At 46.6% G+C, this 26,134-nt stretch overlaps 1 protein-coding gene across 4 annotated transcripts in view; it reads right to left on the reverse strand.

Moving 5' to 3' along the window:
• Positions 1-26,134, reverse strand: part of RUFY1 (RUN and FYVE domain containing 1) — a 341,668-nt gene that overhangs the window by 283,106 nt on the left and 32,428 nt on the right. For all 4 annotated transcript variants that reach the window (XM_077473522.1, XM_077473519.1, XM_077473520.1 and 1 more), the window contains exon 2: positions 20,221-20,319. The gene's annotated coding sequence lies outside the window, so the exon portion shown is untranslated. The remainder of the gene's footprint in view (positions 1-20,220; positions 20,320-26,134) is intronic.

Genomic DNA, 26,134 nt, shown 5'->3' on the forward strand with positions numbered 1-26,134 from the left:
ACCTTCATAACCTCGGAGGGCCTAGAGACAAGGTCACCCCCCTTCTGTGTTTTAATTGCCTGTATTCCTGTGGGGGGGCTATTGGTACGAGTCAATAAAGAAAGAGCTCGACCCACCTTCTCCCCTTCGCCAAAATAATATTGGCGTTGGAAAATGCATTGATTTTCTGCCCTTTTTAGAAGTGCCATTTTATATATCTGTTGGCTATCCTCCCAAATCTGTTGTTTCCCCGGCGATGGATCCTCCACAAACTCCCTCTCAGCCTGAAAAAACATCATTTTGGATTTTCCCCTCTTGGTCTCGGGATTCCCGTTTTGTCCTTGCAATATTCTGTATGAGTATTCCTCTAAGAAAGGCTTTTAGGGAATCCCAAACCACTCCAGATGCCGCTGTCCCCCTGTTAGTCTGGAGAAATTCCCCTATTTGATCTCCTAAAAGGTTGGATCTATCAATTAGTTCCAGCCAAGCGGGGTTTATTCTCCATTCTCTCAGTGGGGCGCACTCTCCCATGTTCAAAGTTATAGCCAAAGGGGAATGGTCTGAGATCCCCCGTACCCCGTATTCTATGTCTACCACCACTCCCACTGCCTCATTGTTCCCCAAGCCCATGTCTATTCTTGATAGCGTCTGATGGGTACTAGAGAAACAGGAATACTGCCTATCCTGGGGGTGTCGCATACGCCAGATGTCTCTTAAACCAACTTCCATAAGAAGTTCGTGTAATCGACCTGTTCTATTCCCAGTTGGACAAGGAAATCTATCTAGGCGTTTATCTATAGTTTCGTTAAAATCCCCAGCAATTATCCATGGGACACCCATTTTGCCCAGGCTGAACATGAGAAATTTATCCATAACCTCTAATTTGAAAGGAGGGGGTATATAGATATTTGCTAGAATACATTCTTGCCCAGCCACCTGACAGCGCAAGAAAACAAATCTCCCCTCCCCATCTATCTGGGACTCTTTGCATGAAAAATCCGTGCCCTTCCATACCAACACGCTCACGCCGCGGGAGTACGATGAATAAAAGGAGTGGTAGTATGCCTGGAATTTCCGATCATGGAGCAGAGGGGCCGTAGTTGGAGTCAGATGGGTTTCCTGCAAAAAGAGTAAACCAGGTCCTCTTCCTTCCAGCTCCAACATCACAGACCTCCGTTTCTTAGGGTCTCCCAAACCCCTCACGTTCCACGAGGTTATATTCCACCTACCCATTGACTCCAATGGTATTCCTCCCACTCATCGACTCCAGTGGTTAATGTGCCCATGAAGGGGAGGGGGTAAGGGGAGAGGAAACCGCTTCCTCTCCCCGTCGCCACTCCCCTTCTCAACCTGCCCCTCATCGCTGCCCCGTTACTCACAGCGTGTGTTCGAAGACTCCCCTCCCTCCCGCCCCCCACCCAACCCTGCCCATCTGAGCCACCCTTAGGGGTCTCAATTGTAGCCGGTATAATCATACCCCATTCAAAAGTGTCCGAGCTCGCCATCCCCCCACGTGATCTTATCACTCCCCATCAAAATTCTTATAGGGTGGGATCATAATCCCTCCGTAGCACCCATCACGCCCTACCGAAAATAGAAAAGAAGAAAAAAAAAAAGGGGGAAGAAGAAAGAAAAAAGAAGCTTATATATATATATATATATACATATACATACATATATATATATATATATATATATATATATATATATATATATATATACACACACACACATATATATATATATATATATATATATATATATATATATATATATATATATATATATATATATATATATATATATATATATATATATATATATATATATATACATACATACATACATACACACACACACACACACACACATACATACATACATACATACATACATACATACATACATATACATATATATATATACATATATATATATATATATATATATATATATATATATATATATATATATATATATATATATATATGTCCCCCCCCCCCCCCCCCAACCCCCACACTCCCAACTCAGCTATAAAGTCTCATTACCCCTTCTAATATAGAATTGTGTGTGCTATTTTTGCGCCATATGGCATCACAGTGTTCTATATCCATAGTACTATACCTCAACTTTAATCATTTCATTTTTCCCCCACCCTGCTCGAGTAGCGGGTGGCAACAATTTAACCCCCCGTCCCTCTACCAAGATGGGTTCACAAATAAAATTGTTTCCAATAGCATACCTACATAAAATTATATTCTCTCATACAACCCCCCCTCCAACCCCCGCACCCCCACCTTCCCACCGTGTCTTTATATACAATACAACTCTTCTTATAGTGCTCAATTTCTCATAATGCAAAAAAGAAAAGAAAAAAAAAAAAGGGGGGGATGTATCCTCTTCCTTTTTACTCCTCCCCCTCCCTCAGCCCCCCCCCCCCCTCCCAACTCTTCCATAACACCTCGTTTACTGCTTCAAATATGAAATTGTATAGGCTGTTAATTTACTTTGTGATATCGCAGTGCTCTATACTCCATAGTATTTTACCCCATTACTAATCAATTTATCGTATCGTTTTGCCCATCTCACCAAAGCAACCAGTTGTAGCATTAAGGCTCCCCAATCCTTCAGCGAGATGGGTACATAAACAAAATTATTTTCAAAAATACATATACAAAAATTTACATTCCCCCTTACAACCCCCCCCCCCCCCCCCAACCCCCACACCCCCCTCTTCCCGCCTCTCCAAAAAAAAAAAAAAAACCTCTCCTCTCCCCCCCTCCCCCCCCCCAAAAAAAAAAAAATAAATAAAATAAAAGGCTAATACAGGCCGACTCTAAGTATCATTAAAGGGCCTCTTTGTGTTCCTCCAGCCAGTTCACGGCCTCCTGCGGGGAGTTGAAGAAAATTGTTGAGCCCAAAAGCAGACACTCGGAGTCGGGCTGGATACAATAGGGCATACATTATCTTATGCCATTTCAGGGTGCGTTTAACAGGAATAAACTCCGCTCTCAGTTTCTGTAAGTCCGGTGAAAAATCTGGATAGAATGACACCCTAGTCTCCTTATAGAAGATGTCTCCCAATCCCCTAACCCTCCGCATCAAGATCACTCGATCGTTATAATTGATAAATTTCAATATCATTGGCCTACAGCGTCCCTCCGAGAAGTGGGATCTAGGAGGAACTCTGTAAGCTCTTTCGATGCTGGAGGGCGAGGAGAAGGAGACATCTCCCAGTAATTCCTTAAGCTAATGTTCCAAAAAAATTACGGGGTCTGAACCCTCGCTTCCCTCTGGCAAGCCAATTAGTCGCACATTGTTCCTGCGGTTCTTATTGTTCATGTCGTCAATTTTGGATGCCTGTGCGACAATTTGTTTCTGAAGAGTAGCTATTTTTTCCTGGAGGGGAGATAATTCATCTTCCACCGTGCTTAATCTTCCCTCTAGGGCGTCTATTCTGTCGATGGTATTGCTTAATTGTTGACTCATAGCGTGCAGTTCATTTTGGATATTACTCAGTTGACTGTCCAGCCCAGAAATAGAATTCTTACAATCATTAACCGCCAGCAGTATCTCTCGTAAAGTGAGTTCCCCACCCCCCCCAGATTTTTGGGCCGTACTACTGTCGTCCTGGGATGGCTCACCTACCGCACCTCCCGGCAGTGGGGTACCAGGATCCAGTGTGGGGCGACCTGCACTCCTATCCCCCACTGGCCCCTGCGTTTTAAATTGACCTGGTGGATGGTGTTGAACTTTCCTGCCTGGGGAAGTTGCATGAGCGAAGCGCTCGAGTTTCAAGGCCGCAGAGGCTTGATTTAGCTTTTCTTTGGCAGCACGTGTTTTTTGATTTCCCTCTCCATGGGATGTATCTTCTATCGCTCTTTTGCTAAGCATGGTAAAGTCCACGTAGAGGAGTCACCAAAGCAGCGGAAGGTAGTAATAAGGCAGTTTGTATCGCTAAATCAATTCTCCCAGCAAAAAGGCCCGATTTTTTAGCAAAAGGACCTTGAGGGGGGCCAGCCAATTCACCAAGCGCGCAGCACCTGAATCCTACATTAATTATATTTATGGGGTAGACTTGCTTCAGCCAGCGATTATCAGAAGTAGAGCAAATAGGGAGAGGCAAACATTAAAAAGTAACCAAGTCTCTACTATACAGGTTCTTAACTTTCATCCCGCTAAGTTATATAGCGTTTCTCACCACACTGCAACCAAAGTTCTTTCATCCATAGAGCTGGCGGATATCTCCGGGAGGTTTGCTCGTCCGAGGCGATCGTAGTGCTCTCTCCGCGTGTCCTCGTGCGGCGTTGTAAGCGTTCGTCTATCCTCGGATCTCCGACCGGATCTCCGACCGGGCTCCCGCGGTAGCGAAACCTAGCGCGGCGTCCTCCTCGGGTTCTTTCAATGATCTCCGTCAGTGCTGGGCAGCCGTCGTGATAACGCACGCTCCAAGTCAAGCGTTCGTTACGGAGCTACGACAGAGGGAGCCAGGGAGCGGCAGCTGTATCCACCAGCGAGCTACGTTCCTCGCATCGCAGGGCGGAGGTTAGGAGCTCGGACACACTCGCACTCCTGCTCACTCACTCACGCCCATCTCCATCCGGCCACACCCCCCCGTCCCCAGGGTATGTATAATGAGGCCCTACTTGAATCAGAGGATACTCGCTCAGAGATTCTGAACACGCTGCGTGAGTACTTCTCCATTAACAGGGACTCTGTGGCCAACCCTCTTATTGTCTGGAAGGCACACAAGGCATCGTCAGGGACCCTCTAATGAGCATAGGAGCTCATCTCAAACAGGAGAGAAGGCGTCGCGTGGAAGAACTTTTGGCCCGATATATACGCAGACTGGAGTGCTCACACAAGGAAAGTCTGGCTCAGACTACCTTTCAGGACCTCCTTAAGGCCCGTGAGGAACTTTGCTCGCTTTTATTCCATAAGACCAAACAAAAGTTGGCATGGGCTCGGCGGACTATGTATGAGCAACAATAACAAACCCGGGTCATTGCTGGCCAGGGCCCTGTGGGGCTCACGTACCCAGACCTATATCCCGCATATCAAGGCCACGTCTGGCCAGAAACTGAGCACGTCTGCTGACATAGTGATAGAGTTCCAAGCCTTTTACGAGGGTCTATATAATCTAGACATGCCATCTACACCTGACCACCACGAGGGAGACAACCTAACCCCACAATCTTACCTGGCCTCCTTGGGCATGCCTTCTCTCCCCGGGGAGGTTTGAGATGAGCTAGAGGAGCCCATCACAGTTGAGGAGCTGGGAGTGGCTCTGGCGGCTTCGAAGCATAGAAAGGTGCCTTCGCGGACGACCTGGCCTTCTTCCTAACAGACCCTCTCGCCTCTTTACCTAGCCTGCTACAGTCTCTAAAAGACTACAGTTCTCTCTCTCTCTCTCTCTCTCTATTCCAAATTATCCTCCATCCTAAACATCACTGAAGGTCAGGATATGGCTCGGCGCCTGCGGGTGGCCTTCCCATTGAGGTGGGTGACCGATCGCATTCATTACCTAGGAGTGGATATCACTCCGGACCCTGCAGACCTATACGCAGCTAACTATGTGCCACTGCTGGAACGTCTTAAGACGGACCTCCTGCACTGGCACATGCTTACATTGACGTGGTTTGGCCGCTGTAGCGCTCTTAAGATGACCCTATTGCCAAAGATATTGTATCTGCTGCAGGCCTTACCCATACGCCTTCCCCCTGCGTTCTTCAAGCGTGTAGATTCTATGTTTCGTGTGTTCATTTGGTCGCCCCGTAAGCCACGCATTTAACTGCAGCTCTTGCACTAGGTGAAGAACAGAGATGGGGTTGGCCTCCCAGATGTGAAAGCATATTATAGGGCGGCACACCTTACTAGGATAGTAGATTGGCATTGCCACGTGGAGGCGAAGCATTGGGTGACCATAGAGGGGGAAGATTCGGGGGACACGACTGGGAGCAGGCCCTGGCTCTCAACGCCCTTGCCAAGAGACATATCAGACCACCCCACATTGGGCAGTACCCTGTTGGTGGCAAGGGAGACCTTCAGTGTCCCCGGTGCCCTCCCCAATGGTGCCAGTCTTGGGCAATCCAGAATTTTTGCCAGGCCTTCAGAACTCCTGCTTCCAACGCTTGATGGCAGGCGATAGGCTGCGACTGAGACTTATTGGGACCGGATGGCCGGCTCACCCCAGAGGCAGGGACACTGGCGACAGACCCCCCCCCCCCTGGACTTCTGGAGTGGCCTACAATTGCGGAACTTTTTGAGCAGCAGCTTACGGAAACCGGGCATCTCTCGCCAGCTCACGGAACTAGAGCACATATGCCGCCGTGGGGAACCAGTGCGGCACTGTCTCTCGCTTCTTTACTCCGCTTTAACCCAACCAGCAGAGGGGTATGTCCCCCCTTTCGTGTCTAAATGGGAGGCAGAACTCTGCACCCACTTTACCTTAGACCAAAAGAAGAAAATCCTCCACTTCGTGCAGAAATCATCCATCGCTACCAGAGTCCAGGAGACATGCTAAAAAATTACGACCGGGTGGTACAGAGTACCCTCTACTCCCCACCGCATTTTCCCACAGGTGCCTGACCGTTGCTGGTGCTGTGGTGAAGCGGAGGGGACAATGTTGCATGTCTTCTGGGCCTGTCCCAGGCTGGCACCCTTCTGGCACGAGGTGACTAGCACAATCGGCCACCTGACCAACGTTTCCCTGGAAGGGAACTCAGCGGTGTGCCTGCTGCACCTGACAGAGCGACCCATTAAAAAAATACAGGAACTCTAACTATTCAGCTGCTGAACAACAAGCTGATCTGCCCACACACGACCAGACTTTTCCGGAGGACTAGTTCCGCCAGACAAACCACCGGACTTTTGAAATGAACGGACTTGCCCACACACGGAGAAACGTCCGTTCATTTTGAACACGGCTCCAGGTAGCCGGGACTAGCAAAATGGAGGTCAATGTCGCCACCTCCATCGGCGAGATTGATACCTCTCTAGCCCCGTCACCTGGTATGGACTTAAAGGCGTGGGGGCCCCCCAAAGTCCATATCAGACCCTTATCCGAGCACACAGTCCGGCTGGTCAGGAAAGGGGGCGCCCCCGCCTGAGCCGTACCAGGCAGCGTGCCCTCAACATGAGGGGGCACTTTGGGGAAGTGGGGGCCCCCCCCACCCCAAAGCACCTTGTCCCCATGTTGATGAGGACAAGGGCCTCTTCCCGACAACCCTGGCTGTTGTCTGGGCCTGCGGGCGGGGGGCTCATCGGAATTCGGGAGGCCCCTTTAATAAGGGGGCACCCAGATACCAGCCCACCACCCTATGTAAAAAAATAAATAAAAAATAAAATAAAAAGAAGTGTAAAGAAAAAAAACAAACACACACACCAAGTTTTTAAAATAATTTATTGCACAGCTCTGGTGCTCTTCCATCTTGGGGGATTTTCTCTTCGGACTCCTCCACCATCTTTTGCTAGCTCTTTTACAAGCGGAGGAGCCTGGCTTTCTTCGTTGTCGTCGCCGCCGTCCGGGGGGGGGGGGGGGTCTTCCGACTTCGGGGGTCTTGACCACCTCTTCGGTTCTTCTTGCTGGGCCTCCGCTTTCTTCTTCCAGCTCTTTTACTAGCGGTGGCCCGGTCTTCTGTCGCCGCCGCCTTTTCTTGTTCTTGTTGAGATGTTGACTTGACACTCTCTCTCTGGCCGCAATGACAGGGATGCGTTGTGCAGTGACTTATATTAGGGACAAGGGAAGGGGTCACCGGGTGATGTCACATGGTGACCCCGCCCCTTGTCCCTATACGAGTCGCAGGGAGACCAGGCCACCGCTAGTAAAAGAGCTGGAAGAAGAAAAACAGAGGCCCAGCAAGAACATAAGAGGGGGAAAAGACCCCCGAAGTTGGAAGAAGACCCCCGAACGGGGGTGGCAAATAAGAAAGCCGGGCTCCTCCACCAGTAAAAAAGAGCTAGCAGAAGATAGCGGAGGAGTCCGGAGAGAAGACCCACTCCCCCCCCCCCCCCAAGACGGAAGACCACCGGAGTTGTGCAATAAATTTTAAAAACGGGTTGTTTTTTTCTTTACACTTTTTTTTCACCAGGTGCATGGGTAGGGGTACATGGTACCCCAATACTCATTCACATAGGGTGGGGGGCTGGTGTCTGGGGGATTCCGGTAAGCCCCCCGCCCGCAGACCCCGACAACCAACGGCCAGGGTTGTTGGGAAGAGGCCCTTGTCCTCATCAACATGGGAACAAGGTGCTTTGGGGTGGGGGGGGCATGGCCTGGTACGGCTCGGGAGGGGGGGGCTCGCTCATCCCCACCCCCTTTCCTGACCGGCTGGGCTGCGTGCTTGGATAAGGGTCTGATATGGACTTTGGGGGGGACCCCCACGGCGTTTTTTTTGGCGTAGGACTTCCCCTTTAAGTCCAATCCAGGTGACGGGGATAGCGAGGTGTCGATCTCGCTGATGGAGGCGGTGACATTGACCGCCTTCACTAGTTCCGTCTACCTGGCGCCACGTTCAAAATGAATGGAAATTTCTCCGTGTGTGGGCAAGTCCGTTCATTTCAAAAGTCCGGCGGACTAGCACACAGACGGCCAGATTGTCTGGCGGACAATTTTGAGTCAAAACTTCTTTCCAAGTCCACCGGAGCCCACACACGGGGGGAGGGGGGATTGTCCAGCGGACTGTGGTCCACCGGACCAAGTCCGCCGGATAGTCTGATCCTGTGTACGCAGCACAAGCAAATCTTATTAGTGTCACAGGTGACACTAGTTAGGTAGGCAGGTAAGTATTTAGGTTTGCCGTCAGCATTTTATAGCGTCAGGTACCCCCTACTACCTAGTAAAGGTTTTAACCCCCTGATTGCCCCCTAGCTAACCCTTTCACCAGTGATCACTGTATAACTGTTACGGGTGATGCTGGTTCGTTTGTCAGTGTCAGGGCACTCACCGTTTATTACCTAATAAAGGTTTAACCCCCTGATCGACCGGTGGGTGATAGAAGTTAAGTTTTAGGGTCAGATAGGGTCTGCGTCTCCCCAGGCAGCGTCAGGTTAGTGCCAGTACCGCTAACACCCACGCACGCAGCATACACCTCCCTTAGTGGTATAGTATCTGAATGTATTGATATCTGATCAGCTCTATACTAGCGTCCCCAGCAGTTTAGGGGTCCCAAAAGCGCAGTGGGATCAGTCCAGATACCTTCTAGCACCTGCGTTTTGCCCCTCCGCCTAGCCCAGCCCACCCAAATGCAGTATTGATCAATCACTGTCACTTACAAAACACTAAACACATAGCGTTCGCAGAGTCAGACCTGATCCCTGCAATCACTAACAGTTTTTTTTGGTAGCATTTTGACACAGTCGCTAACAGTCAGGAGCTTTTTTACCTGCGAGTCTCACTGGTGTACCAGTAAATTTAGAGCCCAAAATAGCAAATCGAAGGTACACTAGTGACTAGGCCTACACGTTTCTGAGCATAACAGATAGTGAAGAGGAAGTCACTCATCTGAGATTCAGGCTCAGAATACAATCCTGTAGATGACAACGGCTCCATGACAGATAGCTCTGACGACGGAGTTGTGGTCAGGCGTACCAGACCCCGATCTTCTATCGTTGAGGTGCAAGAACCACTGGTCCCTCATATGGAGCAGAGAAGTAGTGCCGCTCATCCTTCTGGTGAACTGGCAAGCACCAGCGGCCTAGTACACCCTGGTCATAGTCAAACCAGCACTGCAGTATCATGTGGTGACGTGGCGAGTCCCATAAGTGCAGTTCAAGCTGGTGAGGTGGCAAGCACAAGTAGTGAAACGCTGCCACCAAGAAGAAGACAAAACACAGCACTCATACTACTTGATTTTACTTTACTTGATTTTTATTTGCTGTTTTTCCACTGAAGATCTCTATAGATCTATTATGGACCAAAGCAATTTGTGCACTGGTCAATACATCACCACTATTCCCTAGTTCTCCCTTGCCAGAGATTGGAAAACAACTATGGTTTCCAAATTTAAAGCTCTTTCTGGGCCTTTCCCTCCTCATGGGCATAACTAAAAAGAGTGAGTTGCAGTCATATTGGTCCACTGACCCAATTCACCATATGTCCGTGTTCTCTGCCTCCATGACCAGGGCACGATACGAGACTATTTTGCTGTTCATGCATTTCAACAACAATGAACTGACATCCTCGTGGAAACCCTGGATACGATCAGCTCTACAAAATTCAGGCCCTCGTAAACCACTTGAACCAACATTTTGCAGACTTGTTTACTCCTCATCAAGTTGTCTGCATTGACGAGTCCCTGATTAAGTTTTCTGGGTGCTTGTCATTCAAACAGTACCTTCCCAGCAAGCCTATACATGTAGTTTTATGATTTACAAGGGCAAAGATAGTCATGTAGAGCCGACAAACTGCCCTGACTACATAGGAAGTGCTGCCAAGATTGTGTGGGACTTGGTGTCACCCTTATTCAGAAAGGGGTACGACTTGTACGTGGACAATTATTATTACACAAGCGTACTACTTTTTAGTCACTTGTTTGATTATCAGATTGGAGCATGTGGCACCGTGTGACCTAATAACCGGTGCTTTCCCCAGCGGCTTGTAGATTCCAGTCTTAGGCTGGGGTAGAGAGCCTGCTTGAAGTGTAATAACTTGCTCGCTATGAAGTGGAGGGATAATAAGAATGTTTTCGTTCTTAACTCCCTTCATGCAGACACAAAGGTCCAAATCACTACGGCGACTGGTGTTGTGGAGGAATCCCTCTGTGTCCACAAATATAACCATAACATGGGAGGGGTAGACCTCAACGACCAGTTGTTGGCGCCGTACCTAGTTGCCCATAAGGCCAGATGCTGGTACCAGAAAGCGTCCGTTTATTTATTTCAATTGGCTTTGCTGAACGCTCATGCGCTATACAGAAATTCAGGACAGACTGGGTCCTTCCTTAACCACTTCAGCCCCGGACCAATTTTCAGCCCAAGGACCAGAGGTCTTTTTACAATTTCACACTGCACTGCTTTAACTGGTAATTGCGCGGTCATGCAATGTTGTACCCAAACGAAATTTGCGTCCTTTTCTTCCCACAAATAGAGCTTTCTTTTGATGGTATTTGATTGCCTCTGCGATTTTTATTTTTTTGCGATATAAAAATGGAAAAAGACCGAAAATTTGGAGAAAAAAATAAAAAAATAAAAAAAAAAAAAAAGATATTTTCTACTTTTTGTTATAAGAAAAATCGAATAAACTAAATTTTAGTCATACATTTAGGGCAAAATGTATTCAGCCACATGTCTTTAGTAAAAAAAAAAAAATGTCAATAAGCGTATATTTATTGGTTTGCGGAAAAGTTATAGCGTCTACAAACTAGAGTACATTTTCTGGAATTTACACAGCTTTTAATTTACGACTGCCTATCTCATTTCTTGAGGTGCTAAAATGGCAGGGCAGTACAAACCCCCCCCCCCCCCCAAATGACCCCATTTTGGAAAGTAGACACCCCAAGGAAATTGCTGAGGGGCATGTTGAGCCCATTGAATATTTTTTTTTGTCCCAAGTGATTGAATAAGGACAAAAAAAAAAAAAAGTTTACAAAAAGTTGTCACTAAATTATATATTGCTCACGCATGCCATAGTTATATGTGGAATTGCACCCCAAAATATATTCTGCTGCTTCTCCCGAGTACGGGGATACCACATATGTGGAACTTTTTGGGAGTCTAGCTGCGTACGGCACCCCGAAAACCAATCACTGCCTTCAGGGTTTCTAAGGGTGCAAATTTTTGATTTCACTACTCACTATCCATCACAGTTTCGAAGGCCAGAAAATGCCAAAATAGCACAAAACCCCCCCCCCCCCCAAATTACCCCATTTTGGAAAGTAGACACCCCAAGCTATTTACTGAGAGGCATGTTGAGTCCATGAAATATTTTATATTTTGCCACAAGTTGCAGAAATATTACAATTTTTTTTTTTTTTGCACAAAGTTGTCACTAAATTATATATTGCTCACAAATGCTATGGGCATAAGTCAAATTACACCCCAAAATAAATTCTGCTGGTTCTCCCAGAGTACGGCGATAACACATGTGGGGGACTTTTTGGGAGCCTAGCCATGTACGGGACCCCGAAAACCAAGCACTGCCTTCCGGATTTAAATATAAAACGCTACCAAAAAAACTGTTAGCGATCGCAGGGATCAGGCCTGACTCTGCGATCGCTGCAGTTATGTGTTTAGTAAGTGACAGTGATCGATCGATACTGCACTTGGGTGGGCTGGGCAGAGGGGCAAAACGCAGGTGCTAGCAGGTATCTGGGCTGATCCCGCTAACAATGTGTTTTTTTGGAACCCTAAACTGCTGGGGACGCTAGTATAGATCTGATCAGATCAGATATTGATCTGTTCAGATTCTATACGACTACGGGAGGTTTATGCTTTGCGCGTGGGTGTTAGCGGTACTGGCACTAACCTAGCGCTGCCTGGGGCGACGCAGACCCTGACCCTAAAACCTAATTGATATCACCCGCCGGGTGATGAGGGGGTTAAACCTTTATTGGGTAATAAATGGTGGGTGCCCTGATGCTATAAAAAGCAAACTAAAAAGCAAACTAACCAGAGTCACCCGTAACACTTATACGGTGATCACTGGTGAAAGGGTTAACTAGGGGCAATCAGGGGGGTGCACATTTTTATTAGGCGCTATATAAAAACCTGACGGGGAACCTAAAAAACTAACTGGCTAATGAGCGACACCAGTGACACTTATACTGTGATCGCTGGTGAAAGGGTTAACTAGGGGCAATCAGGGGGTTAAAACCATTATTGGGTAGCATATCAGGGTACCTAGCGCTATAAAAACCTGGCGGTGAACCTAAAAAAATAACTAGCTACCTAGCGACACTAATGCAGCGATCAGAAAAATTATCGCTTAGTGACACTGGCAAAAGGGGGTGAAAGGGTTAACTCTAGGGGCAATCAGGGGGTTAAACCTTTATTGGGGGGTGGTAGGGGGCTACCCTGGACCCAACACTAACTGCCCTGACAGTTTTTACTTTTACAACTGACACTGAATGCAGTGATCAGTAAATAAATGAGCACTGCAATCAGTGACACTGTGACTGGGGGGGGGGGGGTTTGTGTGCCTGTGTGTGCCTACATGTCAGTGTAGTGTTGGTGCACACTTTCACTTCTCCTCGTAGTCCGGTCAATAAGACCGCCCCGAGGAGAATGACATCACTTCCTCCCTGCCTGTGTATACAATACACAGCGGGAGGAAGCTTCTCATTCGCCAGGAGCGATCGAGAGGGGATGGCCAGAAACCAACGGCCATCCCCTCATCCCAGATCGCTCCTAAAGCGAACCGGACCGCCGCATCCAGCGGGAGGGGGTCCGATCTGACCCCCCACCCGGTGGAAGGCCAGCACGTACATGTATGTGCTTGTGCCTGTACATGCCATTGCGATAACGTACATTGGCATGCGGCGGTCCTTAAGTGGTTAAATTCCAGAAGAGATCATCAGAGCCCTCTGTTTCCAGAAGGTGCTCCACCTCACCATCCCCAACCAAATGCAGCAAGCCAGCTGCACGAGAGGCATTCCTCCCGAGTACCCCTACCCAACGAGCCCCCTAAAGAAGATGTCATGTCTGCAGCAAGCGCGGATATAGGCGTGAAACCTGCTATTATTGTCCCTCCTGTCCTGACAATCCTGGTCTTTGCATTGGTGAATGTTTTGACTAGTTGAGTATTATAGGGTAGGGTACAGCACTGTACAGACTAGGCACACTTTCACAGGGTCTCCCAAGATGCCATTGCATTTTGAGAGACCCGAACCTGGAACCGTTAGAGATACAAACACAAAAAATGTATATATATTAATAATAATATTTGTCGTTTTATTGTTCTCTCTTGCTATTCTCTCTATTGTTCTGCTCTTTTTTACTGTATTCTATTCTGCAATGTTTTATTGTTGTTATGTTTTATCATATTTGCTTTTCAGATATAATTTTTTCTACTTTTCACCAGGTTTTATTGTTAACCATTTTTTTGTTTTCAGGTACGCCATTCAGCTGCAGCGCGTATTTATCTTGACAGCAACAGCGTTTGCACCCACAATGCATAAAGACGTGACTCTAGCACTGTAGGAGGCGATTTCACCACCACAGTTAAAAAAAAAAAAAAGGGAGCATATATGCCGAAGCATGAGGGCAGCAGGGGTGGAGGAAAGATTTGCTCCTAACTTTTGCGTGCTGATACCCCCATGCTTCAGCATATATTTTAGGCACAGATTGCTTTAAAAAAATTATTTTTTACTATTTTTTTTTGTATTTGCTTTGCAGGTATGGTATTACGGTTATACTGCAATGTTACTTTGTTTTATTGTTAACCATCATTTGTTAACCAGGTACGCCATTCAGTTGCAGCGTGAATTTATTTATCTTGACGGGAACAGCGTCTGCTCCCACGATACATAAAGTCGTGACTCCAGCACTGTCGGAGGTGATTTCACCACCACAGTTAAAAGAACATGTCAGGAGTTATCAGGCTGATAACAGAAGAACAGAGCAGGAGATAGCTATGGGAAATAGTGCTTTGAAGAGAGATAACAAAACACTGCAGATATATGTGCCCAGCTCAAATTTCATGAATCGGGTGTACATCCACTTTAAATGATCCAACTTTCAGCCCACTGATCATCATGATCCGACTTGTGCTCTGAGGATCTTGAAGGGAAACCCCATGCCAAAATAAAAAAAAAATACAAAAAAAAAAAACAACCCACCGCCGGCAAGGTGTAATCCTTAAGACCATACTAGACCCTTCAGTCTGGTATGGCTTTTGAGGGGAAGTCCCACGGTAAAAAAGAATAAATCAATTTATTCCCACTCCCTTCAAAATCCAGACCCTTATCCGAGCATGCATTTCCCTTCAAAATCCTCAGAGCACAAGTCACACCACAAGTCTGGTCATGATGATCCTACTTGGATGCAACTTCCATTCAAATCAATGGGCTGAAAGTAGGATCTGTTAAGGTGGCTCCCATAGGGAATCATTAATTCTGAAGGGAGGCAGAGAAACGCTGCTAAAAGCCAACGTAGCTAAACCCGCATTAGCGCCAATGCAAAAAGCTACTAAAAAGCGCTTTTTTACAGTTGCTTTTTCCTGGCTTTGGTTAGTGGCTTTGCAGCTAAATTTTTTTCTAATGCCTGTGGGTATGATGCCTCATCAGCTATGCCCAGTTCACTTCACTTATCTCCAGAACACCTCCCCTATGGTTGTGCCTAGGATAAAACCTAAATACTCAAGATGAGCGAGAATATAGCGATGAGTTGGTTCCAGCACTGACTTCTGAAGGTTCAGGATCCAACTAAACTTTTGCAAGGTCTGACTGGTTTGGACACATTGATGGCCAACACTTGTGTTAACTGCTTCCTCAACAGGAGCTTGTCCAGATGTCCCACAGGGAGGATTCTCAGAGAGATTAGCATTAAGAATATAGGAATCAGCACCCCATCAGGATCACAAACTAGAAGTGTAGGTGTCCCACAATAAGGCAAATGAACCACTGATGATCTGGAAAAATAGGAATATGCAAGTACTCATGCTTGATGTTCACAGAGATCATAAAGTCTGCCTGATGAAGGGAGGCTATGACAGACCTGGTGGATTCAATGCAGCATTTCCAGGACCAAATGAAGACATTTAGGGCTTTGAGATCCAAGATGGGGCATATGTATTGGTTTAGGAACTGCGAACAGCTTGGTGTGGAACCCCTAGGACCGGTCAACTGCAGGTGCTAGGGTGATGACCCCTTGCTCTAGAAAACTAGCAAGGGCTGCACAGAGATCTGATAGTTTGGGAGGGGACATGTGAAGTTTGGAAGACGTGAATGACTGGAAACTACCTCCCTCACCAAGAATCCAAGATGCTGGCTGTTCAATTGTCCACAAAGATGAACAGATGTCTCCCAACTTTGGAAAACTAGGATTTATGCTGAGGAAGATTTATCCAAGGGCTTGGGGGGCCTTGGAAGTCTAGGGTTTGCAGACAGACCTGGAACTAACCTTTGTTTCCGTTTGGTGACTGGCCTGGGAGTAACAAAAGAACTCTTCTTGGCTTCCAAGAACAGACGATTCTTCCTAAGCTGAGCCCTAGCTTTTCTCTGTTGGGGCAGGTCGATACTCTTGCTCCTAGTGACATCCATGAAAATGGTGTCCAGGATGCTGTTCCTTGAAAAGGCATGCAAAGCAGGCATTTTTGAACACCGATTCTGTCAACCAACACTTAAAGCCATAGAGCCTCCACATATGTTCACCGACAGGAAACTCATACAGCAAATAAGATGAGAGACCTATAACAACCCATTTGCACAGTGGTTCAAAGCTGCACTCATGAGCTGCAAATGCCTCCCAAGAAAATAGATAGCTTCAATAGCAACCAGATCATTTCTGATGGCGTTAGTGCAATCATCTAGAGTTTGGCAGACTACTGTCTCACACAGGACAGGTTATAAAGCAGGGCCAAAGAAAAAAACAGAGTATAAGAAAGGGCCTCCAATTACTTGTCCATGAGGTCCTTGAAAACAGACACATCCTTAACAGGGATGATTAAGGCTTTAAGACAGCTACTGGCAGATCCATGGGAATGGGCAGCCCACTATTTAATCCTCCTCAAACAGGTGCGGACTGATAGATGGTTGAGAGGGGTGAACACTTTGTAATTTTTCTTACAGTCTCCATAAAAACGACAGCGAAAAACAATGGGTGCAATGGAAAGGTCTTGCCAGTCTTAGGGACTCTAAGAGCCTAGGCTGGGAACAGCACTGGTAGAAGCAGCCAGCTGATCCTTGAGTTTAAAGTAAAGTATGGCATAAGAGCCAACAAAAGGTATCCAAGTCTGGAAGTAATAGTGGCAGCCTGCAACTCCTCAGAGTAGGGTCATCAGTTAAAGACATAAGCGACTCAGTGTCTGATAGACTCTTGGTGGATGACAACGCAGAGGACACCAATGATGCAGGTAGCTCAGATAAGGGTTATGCAGGGGAAGGTATGGAAGTATGCTTATGGCCTCTGGTCAGGGCCAGCAATTTGGTCCATAAAATCCTACAAGAATGTGGTGGAATCCTCCCGGTATAGCACTGGGGAGGGGGCTACATCCGATGGAGCTATGGAAGACAGAGAATGGCACCATACTCAAGCAGAGAGCAATAATCTAGGTTGTGAAATGCAGGAAGCATCATGCATCATGGGGTGTAAGGAGAGCATAATACTGAGAGGTCAGAAGGTAATGGTACTGTGGTGTCAGTAGGGCATGGTGTTGGGATATCAGGAGAGCTGTGGTGTCAAGGGGACTGTGTGTAAGAAGGGCATAATGCAGTGGCATTAGGAGGGCTGGAGTGTTAGGAAGCACAGAAAATCTACTAAAATCGAATGTCACTGTAGAAAATATAAACTTATGCCACGTACACACGTATCAGACTATCCGGAGGACTTAGTTTGGGGGACAAACCGCCGGAGTTTCCAAACGAGCTACCTGCCCACACACGGCACTTTTGCGGTGGACTAAGTCCGCCGGACTATCCGCCGTACTTTTGAAATGAACGGAAAGGGGGTGGGGACGAGCAAGCACCCCCCCTCCTGAGCCGTACCAGGCCGCGTGCCCTCAACATGTGGGGGGTGCTTCGGGGAAGGGGGGCCACGCCCCCCCACCCCAAAGCACCTTGTCCCCATGTTGATGAGGACAAGGGCCTCTTCCCGACAACCCAGGCCGTTGGTTGTTGGGGTCTGCGGGCGGGAGGCTTATCGGAATCCGTGAGCCCTCTTTAATAAAGGGGGCCCCTGGATTCCGGCCCCCCACCCTATGTGAATTCTGTGTATGTCCCTATACAAGTCGCCGCACGCCGCGTGCCTGTCATTGTGACCAGAGACAGTGGCGAGGCAACAGCTCGAGAAAAAGAGAACAGAAGACAGCGGCGACAGAAGACCGGGCCACCGCTTGTAAAAGAGCTAGAAGAAGCCGCATTGGCCTGGCAAGAAGAACCCAAGAGGGGGACAAGACCCCCGAAGTTGGAAGAAGAGGGCGGCGGCGAAGAAAAAAGCCAGGCTCCTCCGCTAGTAAAAGAGCTAGCAAAAGAGCAGAAGATAGCGGAGGAGTCCGGCGAGAAGACCCCCGAAGACGGAAGAAGAACCCCGGAGCTGTGCAATAAACTATTTTAACCCTTGTGTGTTGTGTTTTTTTCTTTACATTCTTTTCAAAAGGTGAATGGGTAGGGGTATATTGTACCCCATACTCATTCACACAGGGTGGGGGCCGGAATCCAGAGGCCCCTTATTAAAAAGGGGCTCACGGATTCCGATAAGCCTCCCGCCCGCAGACCCTGACAACCAACGGCCAGGGTTGACGGGAAGAGGCCCTTGTCCTCATCAACATGGGGACAAGGTGCTTTGGGGTAGGGGGGCCGCGTGCCCCCCATTCCCCAAAGCACCCCGCATGTTGAGGGCAAAAAAAAAAAAAAAGTCCGCACACGGCGGATTGACTTGAGTCCGCCGGACTTTTCCACCGGATTGTTTGATCGTGTGTATGCGGCTTTAGCCTACCTTCAAAGTTAGCTTCAGTGAGAAACTCTATTCACTTTCATTCACAATTTTTTCATGTCTGGGGAGTAATTGGTAACCCCCTCAAGTATAATGCCAAGTCCATCATGAAAACAGAACATCTGGTACTGCAGGCTGTTTTTCTTGACTAGTTTCAGGCCTGGCTATCTCCTCTGATTTCTGGCTAGTAGTTTGTAGGGCAGCATACAGAGGTCAATGGTGTGTAGGGCAGCGTACAGGGGCTGGTGGTGCGTAGGGCAGCGTACAGAGCTCAGTAGTATGTAGGGCAGATAGCAGAGGTTAGTAGAATGTAAGGCAATGTACAGGAGGTCAGTAGTATGTAGGGCACTGCACAGAGGCCATTAGTAGGTAGGGCAGTACAAAGGGTCAGTAGTAGGTAGGGCAGGGGACAGGAGGAGATGGTACAGGGAGGTCCGGGTGGCAGTGCAAAGAGGTCAGGATATTAGGAGGGCACAGTACAGGGGGATCAGGAGGGCTGGGGTGTAAGGAGAGCAGAATACCGGGTGGTCAGGAGGGTATTGTATTGGGGGGGGGGGGGGGGGGGTCAGAAGGTAAATGGTACTGTGATGTCAGGAGGACATGGTGCTGGGACATCAGGAGAGCTGTGGTGTCAAGGGCACCGGGTGCAAGAAGGGCATAATGCATTAGGAGGGTTTTAGGAAGGCACAGAAGTTCTTTTCTATGCAGGGTGGTGCAGGGAAGGTGCAGTGGCGTTGATCCCTGCTGGCAATCCTCTCTCACCTTTCTACATCATATCCTTGAATCGGAGAAGATGGCCAGTGGTGATCAGCACGCAATATGCATATTAAGCGTTCAAACATGACGCAGGTGGTATACACTTACGGACTATGGTTATTTCCTAGTGTCATCTCATCTGTGGTTTTATAGAGCCTAATGTTAAGGCATCTTTTTTTGTCTTTAAGATGCATGTATGTTTTAATATGTTTTTGGAATAAAAAATGTAACTTTTATACTTACCCATGTATATCAAGCCTTTGTACAGTACCATGAAAGTCCCTAATAGCCTCAGTCCACATTATTCTCAATAATAGTAAACAAGATAGAGACGGGGGCACAGACAGCAATAAAAACTGACAAAAAAAAAAAAAACACTTTTAATGCATTTTAAATTTTTGGGAGGGAACTGTTGTCCTGCAGGAGAAAAAAAAAAAAAACACGCAAGCACTTGCTTTTGATGCGTTTCCGCTGCATGTCAATTGAAGTCTATGGAACCAAAAACAGAACCTCTGTGGGAAAAAAAAATAGTCCCTGTCCCTTTCCAAAAAAAACGCACCGGTGAAAAAATGCATGTATGTGTACGTGACCCATAGGAAACCATGCTAAAATGTACTGTAGTACGTTTCTGCACATCTGAAAATGCACTGAAGAAAGCATAATTGTGAAACGGCAAAAGATAATATGACTAAATAATACACAGCTTTTGAAAAGGAACTAAAATTTGGAGGATAGGTGTAATACAAAAAAAGCCAAGCCCAGCAATGTGTTCTTTAGCATATAATTCTGACGTTTAAAAAAAAAAAAAAAAAACAACATTTTTAATTCATTCAAATTCAAATTTCTAAAAAGATTCTAATTCTACTGTTCCTTCCAGCAAATGTGACACAATGTGCTTACCTTTTGTTCTGCCACAGCTTTAACCTTCACTCTTACTTCTGTATGACCAAAAGAACCAATCTCTACTTCTGCCTTCAGGGTGAAGATCTTCTCCTGGACCTAAGAAAAATAACCTCTAGATTTGTAAGCATTCTTACTCTGGGTGTAACGTAAAGAGGTGTCCCAACTACACAATCAGAATCCGTCTGTCTCATAGTTACAAAGTTAGGTTAAAAAAGGACACAAGTCAATTCACTACAATAGAAATAAAAAAAATAAAAAAAACAAACCAAACCAAACACACACACACACACACACACACACACACACACACACACGAAAACCTCCATATACGCAATCCGGTACCCATAGGTGATCCAATGGAAGGCAAAAAGAAAAAAAACACAACCCAATAAAGCATGACCAAATTTGCTCCAAGAAAAAAAAAAAATGTATTTGCGACTCCAAAGAAGGCAATCAGATATTCCCTGGATCACATACCCCTGGTGGTAATACCTAATATATATGTATCCAGTTATATTTTGTGCATTGAGGAAAGAAACCAGGCCTTTTTTTTTTTTAAGCACAATCTACCAAGCTGGCCAGAACTAGTTCTTGCAGGAAACTATTCCACATTTTCATGGCTCTTATGCCCCGTACACACGGTCGGACGTTCCGACAACAAAATCCGTCTGATTTTTTTCCGACTGATTTTCTGCCAAACTTGTCTTTCATACACACGGCCGCACAAAGTTGTCGGAAATTACAATCGTCCTGAACGAGGTGATGTAAAACATGTACATAGGGACTATAAACGGGCCAGTAGCCAATAGCTTTTGTCTCTTAATTTATTCTGAGCATGCGTGGCACTTTGTCCGTCGGAATTGTCTACACACGATCGGATTTTGTTGTGGGAAAATTTTGGGTTCCGCTCTCAAACTGTGTGTCAGAAATTCCCACACACGATCGGATTTTCCAACAACACAATCCGATCGCACATTTTACATCTGAAAGTCCGACCGTGTGTACAGGGCATAACTGTGAAGAAACCATATGGAGAGGTTAAATCTGTTTTCCTCCAGACATAAGGAGTGCCCACTATTGTCCTTTAAGACTACCTTAACCTCCCTGGTGGTATCATGTCAGATTTTTGATGCTGAAAGCGGTACATTGTTTTGCATGGAAATTTGGAGTTTTATATTGTAGGCCTGTAATTCTTAGGAATAACTCACTTAAATCTGTCCAAGAGTCTAGTAGACATCCTGGGTATGATAAAGTTTGAAACACAAAATCATAAATTACAATATAATAACTATAAATAACATAATAATATAACAATAATAAAAATTATTCAATAATGTAATCAAAAACACTGAAATTTGTTCAGTTGCAGAATTGTCACTGTCATTACTTTCAGTGTTTGATGACGAATCTCCCCACAAATCGCTATCGCTCAATTCTGCAAGGAATTCTAATTTATTATCAATGTTTCCTAGCTGGTCTAAAACAGCTTTTGACATAAAGAGACACTTTTTGGTTGCTGTGGACAATCTCCAGTTTAATGGCAGAAAGAACAGTATTTATAATATAAAACGGCAGTCAGGGCACTGGACAAAGGGGATGTGAAATTATTTGCTACGGTAATGTAATATACAAGTTTACAGTGTACTGTATGTATTATGCGTTTTAACTTTTTGAATATGTCACAACGCTCACAGGGAACGGAGCCTAACCCTGTGATAGATCCAGTGGAGGACACAGCTCACACACGCAGCGGGGAGACATGGGGACGGCAGAATCCTGGGGACAAGGTAACTTTGCCTGGATACTGCGATGCAGTCTCGAGTGTGACTCGGGGTTAACGCTTTTGGTAATGAAAATTCACCCCGAGCCACACTCGGGATTACTGCCAGGGAGGCTAAAGTGTGGGGGGGGGGGGGGGGGGGGAATCAGCAACCTGTAGATATTGATTTACCAGTAGATCATGAACAGGTGACTGGTAGATCTCGGTCTCTGCTTGCTGACCCACCATCCCAGAGCATCAAACAGAGTGCACTGTAGAAGTACTACTTGTAAAGATGGAGCTGTAGTAGGGAGCAAGAGCTGCATAAGGTGATGCCTTCTCTGTAGTGCTGGCTTCTGTCCCATGCGGAGTTGCCCCATTTACTTGAATAGGTCTTGATTGGCAGGCGGTAGAATGCACCAAAAGCAACAGGGGGCTTAATTCCTGCTACAGCATATGTACACCTTTGGCTGCTGTCTCAGCAGGTTTAGGGGGTAGGGATTGGGGCAGTAAAACTGCAATGCAACCACAGGGTTTTACACATGAACGAGCACCCCAAGAGTTCCCCTACCAAATACAACTAAGGACTCATTTACAAGCGCAACAAGCACTGCTGCTCCGCTAAAAAGGGATCAGAGTGTGTTTGACAGGTGGTGAGGAGATCTGTTGCCTTCTCACTAAGAATGAGCTTTGGCGTGTTCGCACACCCCAGTGCAGAGCCCACTAAGAAGTCGGTACTGCGCTGCACTAATCACAGGCAGTGAGACACTTCCCCATCTCTGTAGTCGCGCATCGGGACAATGTCTCACAGCTAGTGATTAGCGCAGCGCAGTGTTGACTTCCTGGCAGGCTCTGTACGTGGGCTGTGTGAACACGCCGAAGCTCATCCTTACTTCTCGCCACTTGATTTAAACCCATGATTGCCGTGCAATCGTGAAATTGTCAAGGAACAGAATAAAGTGGCAAGCACGGCAAAACAAAAGTTTAAAAATCTTGTAAAGCTTGTTGCCCAAAAAGAAGCAGAAAATATTGCCGTGTTTGCATGCCGCTTTTAGCCACATTTACGTCTAGAATTGTTTGTTTATTAAGATTACCTCATTTAAGACCCTCCCCAAACTATAAAAACATTGTAAGTTAACTATTTCAGCCATTTTGACCAGAGTGAGTAGCTGCAGCAGAGAGAGCAGTTGTCTACTTGTATTTGCCTCTATTTCTGTGCTTTTTTTGAAAATGGATCTCATAATGAGTAAATGTGTGGAAATGCTCCTGACATTGCTCTTGATGAGACTAGAACGTAGGAAACTGTGCGAGAGGTCCAGAGTCAGAGTTCCTCGCTGTTGAACCCCCTTTGATCGCGCAGCGAGTGTCGGCAGGATATTTTGTAAACATGAACGTACAGCTGGATACCTACCCCAACAATTTTTTTAATTTCACACGCATGTCCATTGTCACATTTGACCTTCTACTTGAAAAAGTACAACCCAGTCTGACACGCATGGACACCAACATGAGGACGAGTGTGTCACCAGAGGAACATCTGTTGGTGACAATCAGGTATGTGCGTATATTTATAGATGTACAGATGTATTATTTTTTCATTGGTTTTCCATCATATTTTCGTCTTTTCAGGTCTTAAAGAGGAGATCCGTTTAAAAAAAAAAAAAAAAAAAGTCAGCAGCTGCAAACACTGCAGCTGCTGACTTAATAAACACACTCACCTGTCCAGGGCGCCCGCGATGTCGGCCGCCCGAGGCCGACCCATCCCTCGGGTCCCGGCGCCGCCATTTGTTGTAAGGGAAACAGGCAGTGGAGCCTGATGGCTTCACTGCCCGTTTCCTACTGCGCATGCGCGAGTCCCGCCGCTACTGCGCATGCGCGAGTCCCGCAGCGCTTTCTGAATGGGACGCGCTGTGTTCTGGAACACACAGTTCCCAGAACACAGCGCGACTCATTACCCAGAAGACGCCGCGACGAAGGGAGAAGACAGAAGATCTCCGCGGAGGAGGAAGAGGAAGATTAGGAGAAAGTGCCTAGCAACAGGCATTTCTGGTAAGTAAAAAAAAAAAAAATTTTTTCATTTTTTTTTTTATATTTTTTTGTAATTTTTAATATTTTTTCGTTTTCAGGGTGGCCCTCCACTTTAAATATAGGGTACCTTTAAAAACACTTAAACTAAAAATGCGTCTAAATGCCTGTACTGCGTTTAGAGTCTGAAACATGGAAATCTTCGGAGTCTGAACCCATTTTTTTGCTTCCAAAGAAACGCTGTTAAACGCAACTGCATAAAAACGGCAATAAACGAGACTGTGTATATGATCACATAGGGTAAAATTGAATGAGTTCAGGGGAAGTTAAAAAAAAAAAAAAGCGTCCAACTGCCTCTGAACGTACGTTTAACAGCAACTCGATCCAGCAATGTGCACGAGAGCAGCAGCTCTTCTGGGTCTCTTCCTACTTATTAGCGGAGATGCAGCAGCAGGAGGAGCCATTGTCTCTTCCTGCTGTCAATCACAGCCAGTGAGGAGGAAGTTCGGGGTGGGACTAAGCCAAGCTCTGTTTTATGGAAACAGAGAGCCAGCTCCAGAGCAAGCTCGCACGGGTGCCTCTATAGCAAGCGGCTTTCTATGGGGGCACTCAACAATGGGAAGAGGCCCAGAGCACCTGCAGGAGACTTGAGGAGGAACAGGGCTGCTCTGTGCATTGCAAGTATGACATGATTGTTATAAAAAAAAAAAAAAAATATGTCCTTAAGGCTCCTTTCACAAGTCGCATGGCAAGTCGTACCCCATGATTTCCAATGAGGACCATTCATATCTGTGCGACTTCAAGTTGCATCGACTTCAAAGTAGTGCCCTGTACTATTTGGTCCGACTTTAATGCAAGTTGCACAGGCATTCCCTGAAATTCATCAAAATCACGGTGAAGTTGCCGTAGTATGAAATACTACGCCGGAGGTGTGAACCCCTCCTCAAGGTTTATTACCTTAAGGGGATTATAAATTCTTGTTTTAAAATAAAAAAAACTAAATTTCATACATTTCATACTTACCTTGTCCTGTGCAGTGGATTTGCACAGGGCAGCCCAGTTCCTCCACTTCTCAGCCCTCTTTGGCTCTCCTCACCCCTCCTTCCTGTTGAGTGCCCCCACAGCAAGCAGCTTGATATGAGAGTACCCAAGCCAAGCCACAGCGCTGTGTCTCTATTCAGAAATGGAGCTGTGGTTTGGCCTTTCCCCCTCTCTCTCCCGATTGGCCAGAGGATGTTGCTTGACAGCAGCGGGAACCAAAGGAGCCGCTGCTGTGTCTCAGCCAATCAGGAGGGAGAGTCCCGGACAGCCAAGGGTCTTGTGGACATCACTGGATAGAGATGGGGCTCAGGTAAGTATTAGGGAGGCTGCTGCACACAGAATGTTTTTTTATCTTAATGCATAGAATTAAGATTAAAAACCTTCTGCCTTTACAATCACTTTAATGCATCCTCCGCATTAAAGGTTAACTTCACCTTTCTGAACATGTTACATCTGTATTTACAGTGTAGCGTGTAACATGTGCAGCATCCTCCCCCCCCCCCCCCCCAATCTCCACCCTCCTTGCAACAGCAGGTGGGGGATTTTTTTCCTTGCACATGCTGTCACAATTTTGAAAAGAAAGCAGCTAAGACAGGGAGTATGTCCCTGAATGTACTGTATCTAATACGAGAAGGATGGTAATGTTCCTTTTTTTAAGTTTGTATTGCTGTTTCAATTAATGAAGCGTATGACACTAAATGTAGAGGGGAGAGAGAGAGGGAGGGAGGAAGAGGGAGGGAGAAAGAGGGAGGAAGAGGGAGAAGGAGGGAGGAGGAGGGAGAAGGAGGGAGGAGGAGGGAGGAGGAGGGAGAAGGAGGGAGAAGGAGAAGACAAAGTGGCTGTGCAGGGCTCCACCCACACAGGCACATAATTCATTCACAGTTTCCTGTAAATGAACAGAATTCAAGTACCGTCAGCCATTGCGGCTGAAGGCTTGTAGTTCTCAATGAACTGCGAGGGGGCTGGTGAGCATTCTCGAAGTTCACTGATCTCCCTGCTCTCAAGTAACTGCCTGCCCATATTGAAGGTACGGGCAGAAACCTACCCTGAGAGTCTGCAGGAGCCTGTCATTTCACCCACAATCTG

The sequence above is a fragment of the Lithobates pipiens genome, unplaced genomic scaffold (genome assembly GCF_037356315.1).
Source record: "Lithobates pipiens isolate NorthernLeopardFrog02 unplaced genomic scaffold, aLitPip1_a1.2 Scaffold_8, whole genome shotgun sequence".
In the NCBI taxonomy this organism is placed as follows: domain Eukaryota; kingdom Metazoa; phylum Chordata; class Amphibia; order Anura; family Ranidae; genus Lithobates; species Lithobates pipiens.